At 41.2% G+C, this 13,771-nt stretch overlaps 1 protein-coding gene and 1 long non-coding RNA gene across 7 annotated transcripts in view; both read left to right on the forward strand.

The window, feature by feature from the left end:
• Nucleotides 1-1,787: 1,787 nt before the first annotated feature.
• Nucleotides 1,788-2,836, forward strand: LOC118397719 (uncharacterized). Its single transcript, XR_004828459.2, has 4 exons — nt 1,788-2,124; nt 2,229-2,265; nt 2,351-2,388; nt 2,557-2,836. It is a non-coding gene; the product is annotated as an uncharacterized LOC118397719 (long non-coding RNA).
• A 768-nt stretch (nt 2,837-3,604) lies between these two features.
• Nucleotides 3,605-13,771, forward strand: part of LOC118397946 (oxysterol-binding protein-related protein 3-like) — a 28,348-nt gene continuing 18,181 nt past the window's right edge. For 3 of the 6 annotated variants that reach the window (XM_035792798.2, XM_052469812.1, XM_052469811.1), the window contains exon 1: nt 5,341-5,423. The gene's annotated coding sequence lies outside the window, so the exon portion shown is untranslated. Of the gene's footprint in view, nt 3,755-5,338; nt 5,424-13,771 lie in introns of those variants that run through there. The other 3 variants (XM_035792797.2, XM_035792799.2, XM_035792800.2) reach the window with 3 other exon arrangements.

Here is a 13,771-nt window from a genome sequence, read left to right on the forward strand (position 1 = left end):
TGAAGTGCAGCTGTGAATGATCTCTTGTTTCACTGCTACAAGCCTGACAATCAAGACTGGTGATCTCTCTAGGACTGGCCTTGTAGAACAGCACCCTCTGCTGACAGTGTGAGAAACACTATGGGGAAGTGGTGCAGAAATGTATCTAGACTGCATTGACCACATTGAACCTGTAGATGGCACCATTTCCTATGAAAATATAGGCCATGTCATCGCACTGATTACATTTATTTGTCTTTTTCTATTTAACCAGACAAGTAAGTTAATAACTCATTCGGATGTACAATGATGGCCTACCCCAAACAGCGCTGGGCCAACTGTGCACCACCCTATGGTACTCCCAATAAAGTATGGATTTGAGCCAGGGACTGTAGTGACCACTTTTGCACTGAGAAGCTGTGCCTTAGACCACTGCGCCACTCAGTAGTACAGCAAGCTGACATACATACAGTACATAAGTAGATGCCATTCATAATTGATTCACTGTGTGTGTGTGTGTGTGTGTGTGTGTGTGTGTGTGTGTGTGGTTAGACCACTGTTGTTGAGGGTGGGTCTACTCTGCATTAGGCAGTGGTCTGGGTGTGTTGTTAGGTATGCAGTGATTGGTCATTCTGGTCAGAGTTTGGAGAGTGATCTCTGATTTAAACATAAACACACGCTAGATAATAGCTATGCACACAGGGAGCTCAAATCCACCATTAGATCAATCCAAGATTAGGTTAGGGCAGGGTCCTCACCCAACAGCAGCTAGCCTTTCAGACAATATTTTTTTTGCGTGTTGTTTTCCATGTCTGTGTTGTTATTAGCAGTAGGCTGGGGCAGGAAGCACTCATGCCATGCAAAGGAGGACATTTGTTTTGTTTATTAAACAAATGTAGGAGTGAAGCGGACTAAAGCAGTTCATTTGAACGGTGTGTGTTCCTTCCCAAATGAGAAAGCGCCAAAGAACTGCTTGTCAAGAGCATGAAGTATGTGTAGCTCAACAGGTAGCACAATCACATAGTACAGTAGTACAGGTTCTCCCTCTTTTTGTCTTACACACACACACACACACACACACACAGGGCAACATGGACGGATGGACCAACAGACAGACATACTTCGAGTATATAGATGACTGATGGGGAGATTCTCAATTGGGTAAAGTCTCTCCTCTCCTCGACTCCTCCGTCCTCCTCTGTGAGCGGAAACCGATAAGTGGTTGAGTGATCGAGGAGAGTGTGAATTCTTTATTAGGAGTCTGCACCCTTCCTCCATTACCTACTTCAGCAGAGGATGCACAAGAGTATCCTCCCGGCAAGTAGTGCTGAAGTGTTTTAAAATCTGCCACACTCCCTTAGTTGATTTAATGGGGATGAGAATGCACACATTTAAAAACAATATGCTACTTATCCTTTTCTTCATACAATATCTTGAACAACTAGCTAAATGTGTTTCTATCGCTACACATGTATTTTAGGATTCCACCACTGTAAACATCATTTGACTGATAATGTGTGAGTGGAGAAGGTGACTCTCATTTCATAAAAACACATTTGTTTCCACGTTTCCTTCCTCGCCTCCACTCCTCGATTACCTTTGACCTTTTTCAAAAAATATGCAAGGAGAGGATGGAGGCAAGGAGACGAGAAAATCCAATTGAGATCCTCCCATGGACATTCCATTTAGGATTGTGTCAAATGTATTCCAAGGAGGGCCAGGGGGTCTGAGGGGGTTTCGCTCCTCCCTTGTACTTGATTGATGAATTAAGGTCACTGATTAATAAGGAACTCCCCTCACCTGGTCGTCTAGGGCTTCATTTATTTACAATTTTGACTCCCCAATTTCTTTGACTCCCCCCGCTGCAACTCCAGTACGGACTCGGGAGAGGCGAAGCTCGAGAGCCGTGCGTCTTCCGAAAAATGACCCCGCCAAGTCACACTGTTTCTTGACACAATGCTTGCTTCACCCGGAAGCCAGCCGCACCAATGTGTCAGAGGAAACACCGTACATCAGGCGACTGTCTTAGCGTGCATGCGCCCGGCCCGCTCATTAGAGCGCAATGGGACAAGGACGTCCCTGCCGACCAAACCCTCCCTTAACCCGGGCGATGCTGGGCCAATTGCACACACTTAACTGAAAATGGTAAAGATCTTCTCCATTTGAGGTCCCTTGTATGATCTAAATTAATATTGTTTTATGATGATGCCATCTATCTGTTCATATTTGTGCAAATCTTTCTAAAACAGAAAATGGACAATTCAATGGATTTGATTCAACAAAGAGGTAAGAATATTTAGACTATAAGAATATGTTGAAGGCTAACTGTATTTGGTGCAGATTACTGAACTGCTCACTATTGTGTATGCAGGTATTCAGAGGAGGAGGCATACCAAGGAATGTCAATTGGTATGTTATGCGTTTCACATTAACCATCCTCCTCCCTTACCTCTTCAATGAATATCCCAAAGGCCTCTAGGCATGTGTATGAAAACCATTATCAAAACATATTTATGAATACTGTTGTGTGCATGTTTTGTTAATCATATGTATAATTACAATTTTGGGGATTTACAGACCCTCCCTACTCCTCTGATGAATATAACAGGAAACTGGTTCATTCACCAAAACTGCAAAATCATTGTGGCTATGGATACGGAGAACATCAACACATTAACATCAACAGGCCAGAGGATATACCTATTGGACTTGGGGCTCTGCTGGGAGTTTACCTCATATTTACATTTTTTTATTCTGCTTTCCCACTAAAAATCCTAATAAACACTGAGAATTAAAAGATTGTGTTATTGTTGTAACGCACATGAATAATAATAATAATAGGGGATGGGGTGGTTAAAAAATGTATGGATCTTCGATCGATTAAAAGGGGTTCTTTGAAGAATCGTTTTAAAGGGTTCTTGGAATATCTTATAGGGGTTCCCCCACAGTTTCAATTTTAAGAACCCTTCCAGGAACCTTTACTTTTTAGAGTGAAGAACCCTAAGGTTCCTCAAAGAACTTTAAGGATCTTAGAAGAACCCTTGTTGAACCCCTAATATTTAGAATGTAGGCTGAAACACTTGAATTTTGGAGCTGCTATACTCAAGAAAACAACAGATGCAGCTTTATTAACTCAATTATATAAATATATAGATATATTTTTTTAATTTTCAAACTGATATGTGACACTTAATAATAACCTGGTGATGTATCACTCATTAAATTACTTTTAAAAATTTAACTAGGCCAGTCAGTTAAGGAAAGATTCTTATTTTCAATAACGGCCTAGGAACAGTGTGTTAACAGCCTTGTTCAGGGGTAGAATGATTGATTTTTACATTGTCAGGTCAGGGATTCGATTTGACAACTTTTCGGTTTCTAGTCCAACGCTCTAACTAAGCTCCATGCCGCTCCAATGATTTACTACATAAATCACTACTGGTTTACTACACATCTAAACAGCAATCAAGTAGTAAAAAGGTTTTGCGTAGTAGTGACGAGTAGTAATTCAGTAGCACATTTTCATGAGAGCGAGCTGGCCCTACCACCTGGAAGGTCTTTTACCACGTCATTGTAGCGTGGTGTGTTCAAATGTACCCGCCCCTTATATTTGTTAAGTGACGTATGCTCTTTTTACTCGCGAGTCATTGGAGTAAAAGGCTTTCAATCACCCCAGCCTCCCCGTCGCTGCATTCACTCACACAGCAAGCCACAGAGTGATAGTTGCCTACAATTTGTGCTGGATTTTATTCACTGAAGTTTTCATCTCAAAAGTGTAAGCGTTTTTTTGTATTTCATGTAGTATTTAGGCATGTGAAAATGTTGTTTTCTTTGGCTTTTGCAGTAGACTACCACGTCTCTTGCTTTTGGTCACGCTGTTTATTCATTGTCAATGTATTCCTTTCAAAATATTTACAAATGTGGCTAACTGCTAGGAATATCTTTCAAATAAATCCAAATGACGGAGTTCCTCTTATGTTCTAATCGCATGGAGTCATTCCAAATATGGAATATTGTCTTTACGCTGACTAGTTGGAATGGATCAAGTTGGCTGGTGTCTGATGTGGCACCCTCATATAATTACGCCTAGGCTTCGCAATTCATCGACGCGAACTACATTTAACGCCTATCGATGAAGGTCTCTTCCCGGTGGACTTTTTTAAAGACCCCTGACGCTTGCTCTTAACGTCAGCACGCATAATTTGCGTTAAGGTTTTGCAAACGTATAACCTAAAGGAACGTATCTTTCATATCAGCGTTAAATCATTTTCAAAAATAAAATAGTTAACGTTAGATTACCCTTTTTTTTTTAGGGTTGGTGTTCCCACAAGACCATATCTCCACGTTACTTGTCATATCTAGCATAGTCCGAACACCTGTGTAACGGAAGAAGGCCGGGAGACACGTTAACTGCAATTGCGTCACAACATCCATATGCCTCCACCGTCAAAATGGTACGCAGCATCTTCTGGATATGCGTGCAACAAAAGTTCAACGTTCACCTTCTGCTACCATTTGTCAACCCGTCTATGCATACAGTTTGACACAATCTTCGATAAATCCACATTTTGAACCACACAGAACGCATTGCAACTGCCTCTGTAACGCTGCAAGGCAAACGGTGTTCCATTGGAAATGAATGTACTTCTGGTATATCAAAATGCAAAACACTGTCGGTGTGAGTGAGGCGATGCTCCGAACACATTTTCAAATCCAGCATAAATGGTCTCTTAGTTGCCTACTATCAGTTAGCCCAGGGTTTCACAAATTAAGTCTTAAGGCACCATTTGGGTGCACGTTTAGTTATTTTGTGTTGCCCTAGCACTACATGGCTGATTTCAAATAACTAAAGCGTGATGTTGGTTATTTGAATCAACTGTGTAGTGCTAGGGCAACAAACTAAACGGGCACCTGGACTGAGTTTGGGAAACTCTGAGATAGCCTACCATGCAGGTTCGCGCCTTCCATCATGCTTCCCATTGCTGACACTGAATCTATGGCATTATTTAGGATGCGTATGACAGAAGTTGATCATTTACTAAATAAAACTAATTGTTTGAACAACAATGTACATAAAGTGTAGGATCACAAAAGAATATGCCTTGTGCCGGATTTGACCCCAATTCCCTGTAGTCTGTGTCCTGGTCATGAGTCCCCAACTCTACCTGCTGAGCTACGGTTCAGTTGACAGAATAGAAACAAATCCTACCTATATTGTAATTAGAGTGTCTAGCAGACCCAGTGTTTGATAACTACATGGATCGAAGTAAGCACGAGAACCGTAGCGAAATCTGTGTGATCTCGCGATTTGTTTGAAAAACCACGTGATCAAACAGGTTTTTGAACGTTATTGATCACGTGATAATGATACTTTTGAAACAAGCATCGAAATATTGTCCGGTCGGTAGTGCGTCAGAGCTCCGGCATCAATCGTCCCATCACTAGTAAGTGTATATTTAGCATTTGTGGAATTATTTTGATGTGACGTGAAAGTAAAGACCTTTATTTTTCTAAAACTATTGCAATTGAGAATTGACTCACGTTTAGATACTCTGGCAGCGAAAAACTACCTCTGTAAAACAAGTCACATAGGTTGCATGGACTCTGTGTGCAATAAGTGTTTAACATGATTTTTTTGAATGACCACATCATCTCTGTACTCCACATACAATTAATTATCTGTAAGGTCCCTCTGTTGAGCAGTGAATTTTAAACACAGATTTAACCATAAAGACCAGGGAGGATCTCCAATGCCTTGCAAGGAAGTGGACCTATTGGTAGATGGGTTAAAAAAAAGCAGACATTGACTATCCCTTTGAACATACAAATTACACTTTGATGGTCTATCAATACACTCAGTCACTACAAAGATACAGGCGTCCTTCCTAACTCCGTTGCCGGAGAGGAAAGAAACTGCTCAGGGATTTCACCATGAGGCCAATGGTGACTTTAAAACGGTTTAATGGCTGTGTTAGGAGAAAACTGTGGATGGATAAACAACATAGTTACTCCACAATTACTAACCTAAATGACAGAGTGAAAAGAAGGAAGCCTGTACAGAATACAAATATTCCAAAGCATGCATCATTTTTGCAACATTGCACAAAAGTAACACTGCAAAAAATGTGGCAAGGCAATTCACTTTTTGTCCTTGTTCGAGTTTCCATATTTAGCAAAGTGGTGGCTGCATCATGTTATGGGTGTGCTTGTAATTGTTAAGGACAGGATAAAGGATAAAAAAATAAACGGAATGGAGCTAAGCACAGGCAATATCCTAGAGGAAAACCTGGCTGTCAGCTTTTCACCAGACACTGGGAGATAAATTCCCCTTTCAGCAGGACAATAACATAACACGCAAAAAAAAGTAAATGTGCAGCAAAAAGACAAACCGCACAAACAACCGGTAGGTTGGCTTGTAAGGAACATCTACATGATTTTGGAGGCATTAGTTTCAGGCAAAGAATTGTGTATTACAGCCTGACTAGCCTACTACTTTTGATTAGCTTAGGCTACATTTAATTGATTAGGCTACTTCAATTTTGTTATTGAATTGCTTTAGATTGGCTTGATATGTCTTTATGTTCTAATTTGAAGGAAGCCTAGCCTCAAGACAAGTTATGGGTCGCGTTCCACTGCTTCGACGTTGCATGCATCAACCAATGGTTGCTATAACTTATCATGTGGTTAGCTGATATGTGAAATACCTTCCCAGGCGTTGTAAGATCTGGCATGCATCAACAACGCCTGGGTAGAGGATTGTGCCCAGTATGATGATGGTGGTAGCCTGAACTTGTAAAACACACATTCCAACAGGACATTAGGACCATCTGAACTATTCTCAAATGTAGAATTGAATATGTGTGCTGTGCTGAGTTTCCTGTGGTCTTAAGCAAAAAGGGGAAAGACAAGCAGTCGTGGCTGTAAAGGGTGACCTTAGCTGTCAGTGACACAGGACTATTTACTTAGGCTGTCAGATGACCCAGGACTATTTACTTAGGCTGTCAGATGACCCAGGACTATTTACTTAGGCTGTCAGATGACCCAGGACTATTTACTTAGGCTGTCAGATGACCCAGGACTATTTACTTAGGCTGTCAGATGACCCAGGACTATTTACTTAGGCTGTCAGATGACCCAGGACTATTTACTTAGGCTGTCAGATGACCCAGGACTATTTACTTAGGCTGTCAGATGACCCAGGACTATTTACTTAGGCTGTCAGATGACCCAGGACTATTTACTTAGGCTGTCAGATGACCCAGGACTATTTACTTAGGCTGTCAGATGACCCAGGACTATTTACTTAGGCTGTCAGATGACCCAGGACTATTTACTTAGGCTGTCAGATGACCCAGGACTATTTACTTGGGCTGTCAGATGACCCAGGACTATTTACTTGGGCTGTCAGATGACCCAGGACTATTTACTTGGGCTGTCAGATGACCCAGGACTATTTACTTAGGCTGTCAGATGACACTGGTTAGATTTCAGAGTAGTGGTGCTTTCAAGGCAACTGTAAACTCGAGTGAGGTCAAATTGTGACATCATTCATCTTCATGTTGGAAAGTCTGAGCTCAAGGATGATGCCTGAGTTTCCCACCTGGAATCCCAAGTTGGATGACCGTTAAATATATGTTTTCCAGTCGGAGCTAGTTTATTTATTTTTTCCTCAGTTGTCTTGAACGCACTGAAGTTGGAGGTTGGAGCTTTCCGAGTTCCCAATGAATTGTTTTGAATGGGGCATAGGCCTGTCTTAAATTGTCAACAACACACTCCTTATCAGTCACTTCAGGGAATTTTCATTGCGATGTCTTGTCTAGTGCGGAAATTTTCCACATAGCCTAATGACTCATATTGACAGAACACACACAGAAATGTAGCTAAATACAGAACATCTCTAGATGATTGTTTGTTTTCCTTGACTATAATGTAGGCCTATTCACTAGTCATTTAACTCTCTGAGCTCTCAAAATAATTATGCCACCCTTTGATGTGCCTTAGGCTACATTTAAGTAACTGTCCAATGAAAATCCAGAAGAAAAACACTTAAAAAAATAACACCTAAGCTGTATATAACAGGCCAATCAGCTGTTTACTTTCCTGAATATTTTTAATCACGGTACATGCCCACACCATTCTTTTGTTGGGGTAGGCCCACACTATTCAAACAACAAATAGCTGCTTTTTAACACAGTTCTCCTTCCAAAATGTTTTAATTGTTTCACTCGTATTGTAATTAATTATAGGTCATATTTCATTGACATCTCAAACACTGGACAGTTACTTTAAGTCTAGCTGGTAGGCAACACCAAAAAAGAGATCCTGTTTTGGTCGATAATGGCTCCGGTACTATAAATAGATCCATGTGTTATGCCCTCAGATTTTCCTTGAAGCCCTAACAAACGGAATACGTCCCCTCCCGTGCAGTCGGTTGTCTCCATGGTAACTCTGTATAGAACGAGATTTGGCTTCAGTATGTCTCAGCTTTAGTCGAAAGAGTTATACAGTAGTGCAGGGGTTGGCAATTCCAGTCCTCGGGGGCCTGATTGGTGTCAGTTTTGCCCCAGCTAACACACCTGACTCCAATAATCACCTAATCATGATCTTCAGTTTAGAATTTAATTTGATTAATCAGCTGTGTTTGCTAGGGATGGAGACAGTGATGCCAACCAGACCCTGGAGGACTGGAGTTGCCCACCCCTGCGGTAGTGGTTACTCATTATGAGTTTCATAACACGCAAGCAGTTGGTCAATGAGTGTGTCGGTCTAAATGGCCCTCAAACTATGGGTTTATACATGAGTGTCTGTGTGTGGTCCTGCTCTTTTATGACTAGCATAGTATATTTGTGGTGCATTGGAATGACAGCAGAATGACTGCTCAGACAGGTACAGTGCCTTGCGAAAGTATTCGGCCCCCTTGAACTTTGCGACCTTTTGCCACATTTCAGGCTTCAAACATAAAGATGTAAAACTATTTTTTTTTGTGAAGAATCAACAACAAGTGGGACACAATCATGAAGTGGAACAACATATATTGGATATTTCAAACTTTTAACAAATCAAAAACTGAAAAATTGGGCGTGCAAAATGATTCAGCCCCCTTAAGTTAATACTTTGTAGCGCCATCTTTTGCTGCGATTACAGCTGTAAGTCGCTTGGGGTATGTCTCTATCAGTTTTGCACATCGAGAGACTGAATTTTTTTCCCCCATTCCTCCTTGCAAAACAGCTCGAGCTCAGTGAGGTTGGATGGAGAGCATTTGTGAACAGCAGTTTTCAGTTCTTTCCACAGATTCTCGATTGGATTCAGGTCTGGACTTTGACTTGGCCATTCTAACACCTGGATATGTTTATTTTTTAACCATTCCATTGTAGATTTTGCTTTATGTTTTGGATCATTGTCAAGTTGGAAGACAAATCTCCGTCCCAGTCTCAGGTCTTTTGCAGACTCCATCAGGTTCTTCCAGAATGGTCCTGTATTTGGCTCCATCCATCTTCCCATCAATTTTAACCCTCTTCCCTGTCCCTGCTGAAGAAAAGCAGGCCCAAACCATGATGCTGCCACCACCATGTTTGACAGTGGGGATGGTGTGTTCAGGGTGTTGCTTTTACGCCAAACATAACGTTTTGCATTGTTGCCAAAAAGTTCAATTTTGGTTTAATCTGACCAGAGCACCTTCTTCCACATGTTTGGTGTGTCTCCCAGGTGGCTTGTGGCAAACAACACTTTTTATGGATATCTTTAAGAAATGGCTTTCTTCTTGCCACTCTTCCATAAAGGCCAGAATTGTGCAATATACGACTGATTGTTGTCCTATGGACAGAGTCTCCCACCTCAGCTGTAGATCTCTGCAGTTCATCCAGAGTGATCATGGGCCTCTTGGCTGCATCTCTGATCAGTCTTCTTGTATGAGCTGAAAGTTTAGAAGGACAGCCAGTTCTTGGTAGATTTGCAGTGGTCTGATACTCCTTCCATTTCAATATTATCGCTTGCACAGTGCTCCTTGGGATGTTTAAAGCTTGGGAAATCTTTTTGTATCCAAATCCGGCTTTAAACTTCTTCACAGTATCTCGGACCTGCCTGGTGTGTTCCTTGTTCTTCATGATGCTCTCTGCGCTTTTAACGGACCTCTGAGACTATCACAGTGCAGGTGCATTTATACGGAGACTTGATTACACACAGGTGGATTGTATTTATCATCATTAGTCATTTAGGTCAACATTGGATCATTCAGAGATCCTCACTGAACTTCTGGAGAGAGTTTGCTCCACTGAAAGTAAAGGGGATGAATAATTTTGCACGCCCAATTTTTCAGTTTTTGATTTGTTAAAAATGTTTGAAATATCCAATAAATGTTGTTCCACTTCATGATTGTGTCCCACTTGTTGTTGATTCTTCACAAAAAAATACAGTTTTATATCTTTATGTTTGAAGCCTGAAATGTGGCAAAAGGTCGCAAAGTTCAAGGGGGCCGAATACTTTCGCAAGGCACTGTAGCTACACATCATTTCTTCATCAGGGCCGTCACGGTTTTTAAGCATGGCATCTTGTAGCCTGGTTCTAGATATGCTATTAGGTATTGGATAGTGATGGGGGGGGGTCGATAATTACATTTCTAGATATTGTCAAAACGGCACATCATCAATAATATCGCAATATTATTTTTGCGCTAGTTGGCAGCACTTGCACAACTCCAGTATTTTTCCTTCATAGCTTGATTTCCATCTTCTTTTGAAATAGAGGGACAATTTGTTTATAGCACTTATTTCCACGACTGATCAAAACTAATTTTCTTATTTCATCACCTTCTTCATTTAACTTCTCAAATGATTGCCATACAGGACTTCACTGCTGTTGCTTCCATGTCTCACTGTCTGCCATTTTCCCAACTGTTAACGATGATGACGTGCGGAGCACTTTATATTAGTGGCAAATCATTTGAAAGATGCTTAGCCATCTCTTCCTACTTATAGCATTGTTGCTTTAGGTATTTGGTGAATTTAAATGTTTGCCTTTGATCATGATCGGAACCTGTTAATGGTAGTTTTGTGATACCTGCACTGTGATCTTAATTCAGTAAAAAGAACATTGACTTTCGGTTAATGTTTTCTAAACTTTAACAATTCCAAATTCGTTTAAAAGTCACATCCCTGCTCCCTTCCCCATCTTATTCAGGGAGGTGGCTGTGTAAATGCAAATGTCCTTGTATGTTCCTGAGCTACCTGGCAGACTGGCATTGCTTCACAGGGCTGCCTCTGTTCCATCAGCTCTGTGCCTGAGTTAGCCTAACTGTGATTTTAAAGGTGACTTTTATCACTCTTGTTTGATGCGTTCAAATAGCTGCTTTCACGATGAATAGACAGTCAAGATGCTGATGCTCTGATATATCCCCACAGTGTTTCTCTTGACCAAGCATGTGAACTTTAACCAGGTAATTTACAAGCTGGCATGGCCTTAATCATTGACTTGGTTTCATAAGACACAAGGCCACAATAGAACTTCCAGTGCCCAACCAGATACGCCTCAAGGGGTGCACAGTATAAGGTGGCTGAAGGGTTTTGAACACTTATTTTCTGATTGTTGTCAAGGTTATGCAGAGCACAACAAAGCATGTACTGCAATATAGGTCTTCCTGTTGCTACTTCACAACGCTTTGTGTTGACATACAATCTAATTCTGCTGTAGTTGACTAGCCTGGAAAACCATACTGTTATTTTTCGGTTTCACTTCCCTAATTAGAGCAGCACTAACTTGAAACGGAGCTGAGTACTTGACAGCGTGTTGTAAATGATTGAGTTGCAACTTGCATTCAAGCTCACAGGAAATCTGAAAATCAGTGGATTGGTATTGGCGTGTTCTATAATGTTTTGGGTGTTCCCCTCCCTCTGACTCACCCTCCCTCTCTGACTCACCCGTCCTCTAGTTTGACTCACTGTTTGTTTAGTTGGTATCTATGGAACCAGTTGGAGGGTAACACCGCTGCTGTATACAGTCAATTCAGTGGACTCAATGGAGAAGGGTTTTGTGTGTAGAAGTTGTATGCAGAGTGTTTTGGTTTAATGGTTCATGTTCAGTGCTTTGGCAGAGGATATGTATCTATGCAGTGAACTGACAGCTTTTTTAATGGACAGTGTTGTGGTAGTGTTTCTATGCTGCTGGATTTAAATTGCTCCCTTTACTCTCTGTTCCGAACGTGCTAGACGGCCAGTTCTTCTAACCTTTAGCCGTACCCTTATCCTAATTCTCCTCTGTTCCTCTGGTGCTGTAGTGGTTAATCCAGGTCCTGCAGTGCCTAACTCCACTCCTACTCCTCAGGTCCTCTGATTTGTTGACTTCTGTAACAGCAAAAGCCTTGGTTTCATGCATGTTAACATCAGAAGCCTCCTCCCTAAGTTTGCTTTATTCACTGCTTTAGCACATTCTGCCAACCCGGGTGTCTGAATCCTGGCGTAGGAAAACCACCAAAAACTCTGAAATTTCCATCCTAACTATAACATTTTCCGCCAAGATAGAACTGCTAATGGGGCCGGTGTTGCAATCTACTGCAGAGATATCCAGGTCTTTACCAAAACAATTTGAGTCTCTCACCGTTGCCGCTTGCTATAGATCACCCTCTGCCCCCAGCTGTGCCCTGGACACTATGTGAATTGATTGCCCCCCATCAATCTGAGCTTGTGCTGCTTGGTGACTTAAACTGGGACATGCTTAACACCCCGGCCATCCTACAATTCTCGGGCCGACTCTCTTCTCTGTATACATCAATGATGTCGCTCTCGCTGCTGGGGATTCTTTGATCCACCTCTACGCAGACAACACCATTCTGTATACCTCTGGCCCTTCATTGGACACTGTGTTAACCTCTTGCTCCTACCCGACACGCAGGCGTCCCATCTAGACATCTGGAAATGCAAATGTGCTATGCTAAATGCTAATAGCACTCGTTAAAACTCAAACGTTCATTAAAATACACGTGCGGGGTACTGAATTAAAGCTACACTCGTTGTGAATCCAGGCAACAAGTCAGATTTTTAAAATTATTTTCGGCGAAAGCATGAGAAGCTATTATCTGATAGCATGTAACACCCCAAAAGACCAGCAGGGGACGTAAACAAAATAATTAGCATAGTCGGCGCTACACAAAACGCACAAATAAAATATAAAACATTCATTACCTTTGACCATCTTTGTTGGCACTCCTAGATGTCCCATAAACATCACTATTGGGTCTTTTTTTCCGATTTAAATCGGTCCATATATAGCCTAGATATCGATCTATGAAGACTGTGATCAAGGAAAAAAAAATAGCGTTTTATAACGTGAATATTTATGCACGCCCAAGTATTATTCCTGGTTTGTTTCACACACAAAAAAAAACATTTTGCAACTTCAAAGTAGGCGTGTTGTGTAAATCAAACGATACAACCCCCCCCCCAAAAAAACTATTTTAATTCCAGGTTATAAGGCAACAAAATAGGAAAAATGCTAAGAGGGGTGAATACTCTCACAAGCCACTGTATCTTCCCTCCATGAGGGAGCAAAATTAATTAGAAAATATATTAAAGATAATATTGCACAAGGAAATATTTCTTACATTTATAGAAGGTAAACAATTTCTATAAAACGTCAATGTTATTGTCTTGGTGTAGTTCTGATACCTTTTTTTAAAGACTTTTTCTGCTAGATGTTTTCTAAGATCCCCATTCCATCTGTTTTATCCTGAAATCAAAGCCTTTCCTTCTGCCTAAAATGGAAAATGTTTGAAAAATGTATCCTTGCCTTTGTTTCCCCATAA

The sequence above is a fragment of the Oncorhynchus keta genome, chromosome 19, assembly GCF_023373465.1.
Source record: "Oncorhynchus keta strain PuntledgeMale-10-30-2019 chromosome 19, Oket_V2, whole genome shotgun sequence".
Classification (NCBI taxonomy): Eukaryota; Metazoa; Chordata; class Actinopteri; order Salmoniformes; family Salmonidae; genus Oncorhynchus; species Oncorhynchus keta.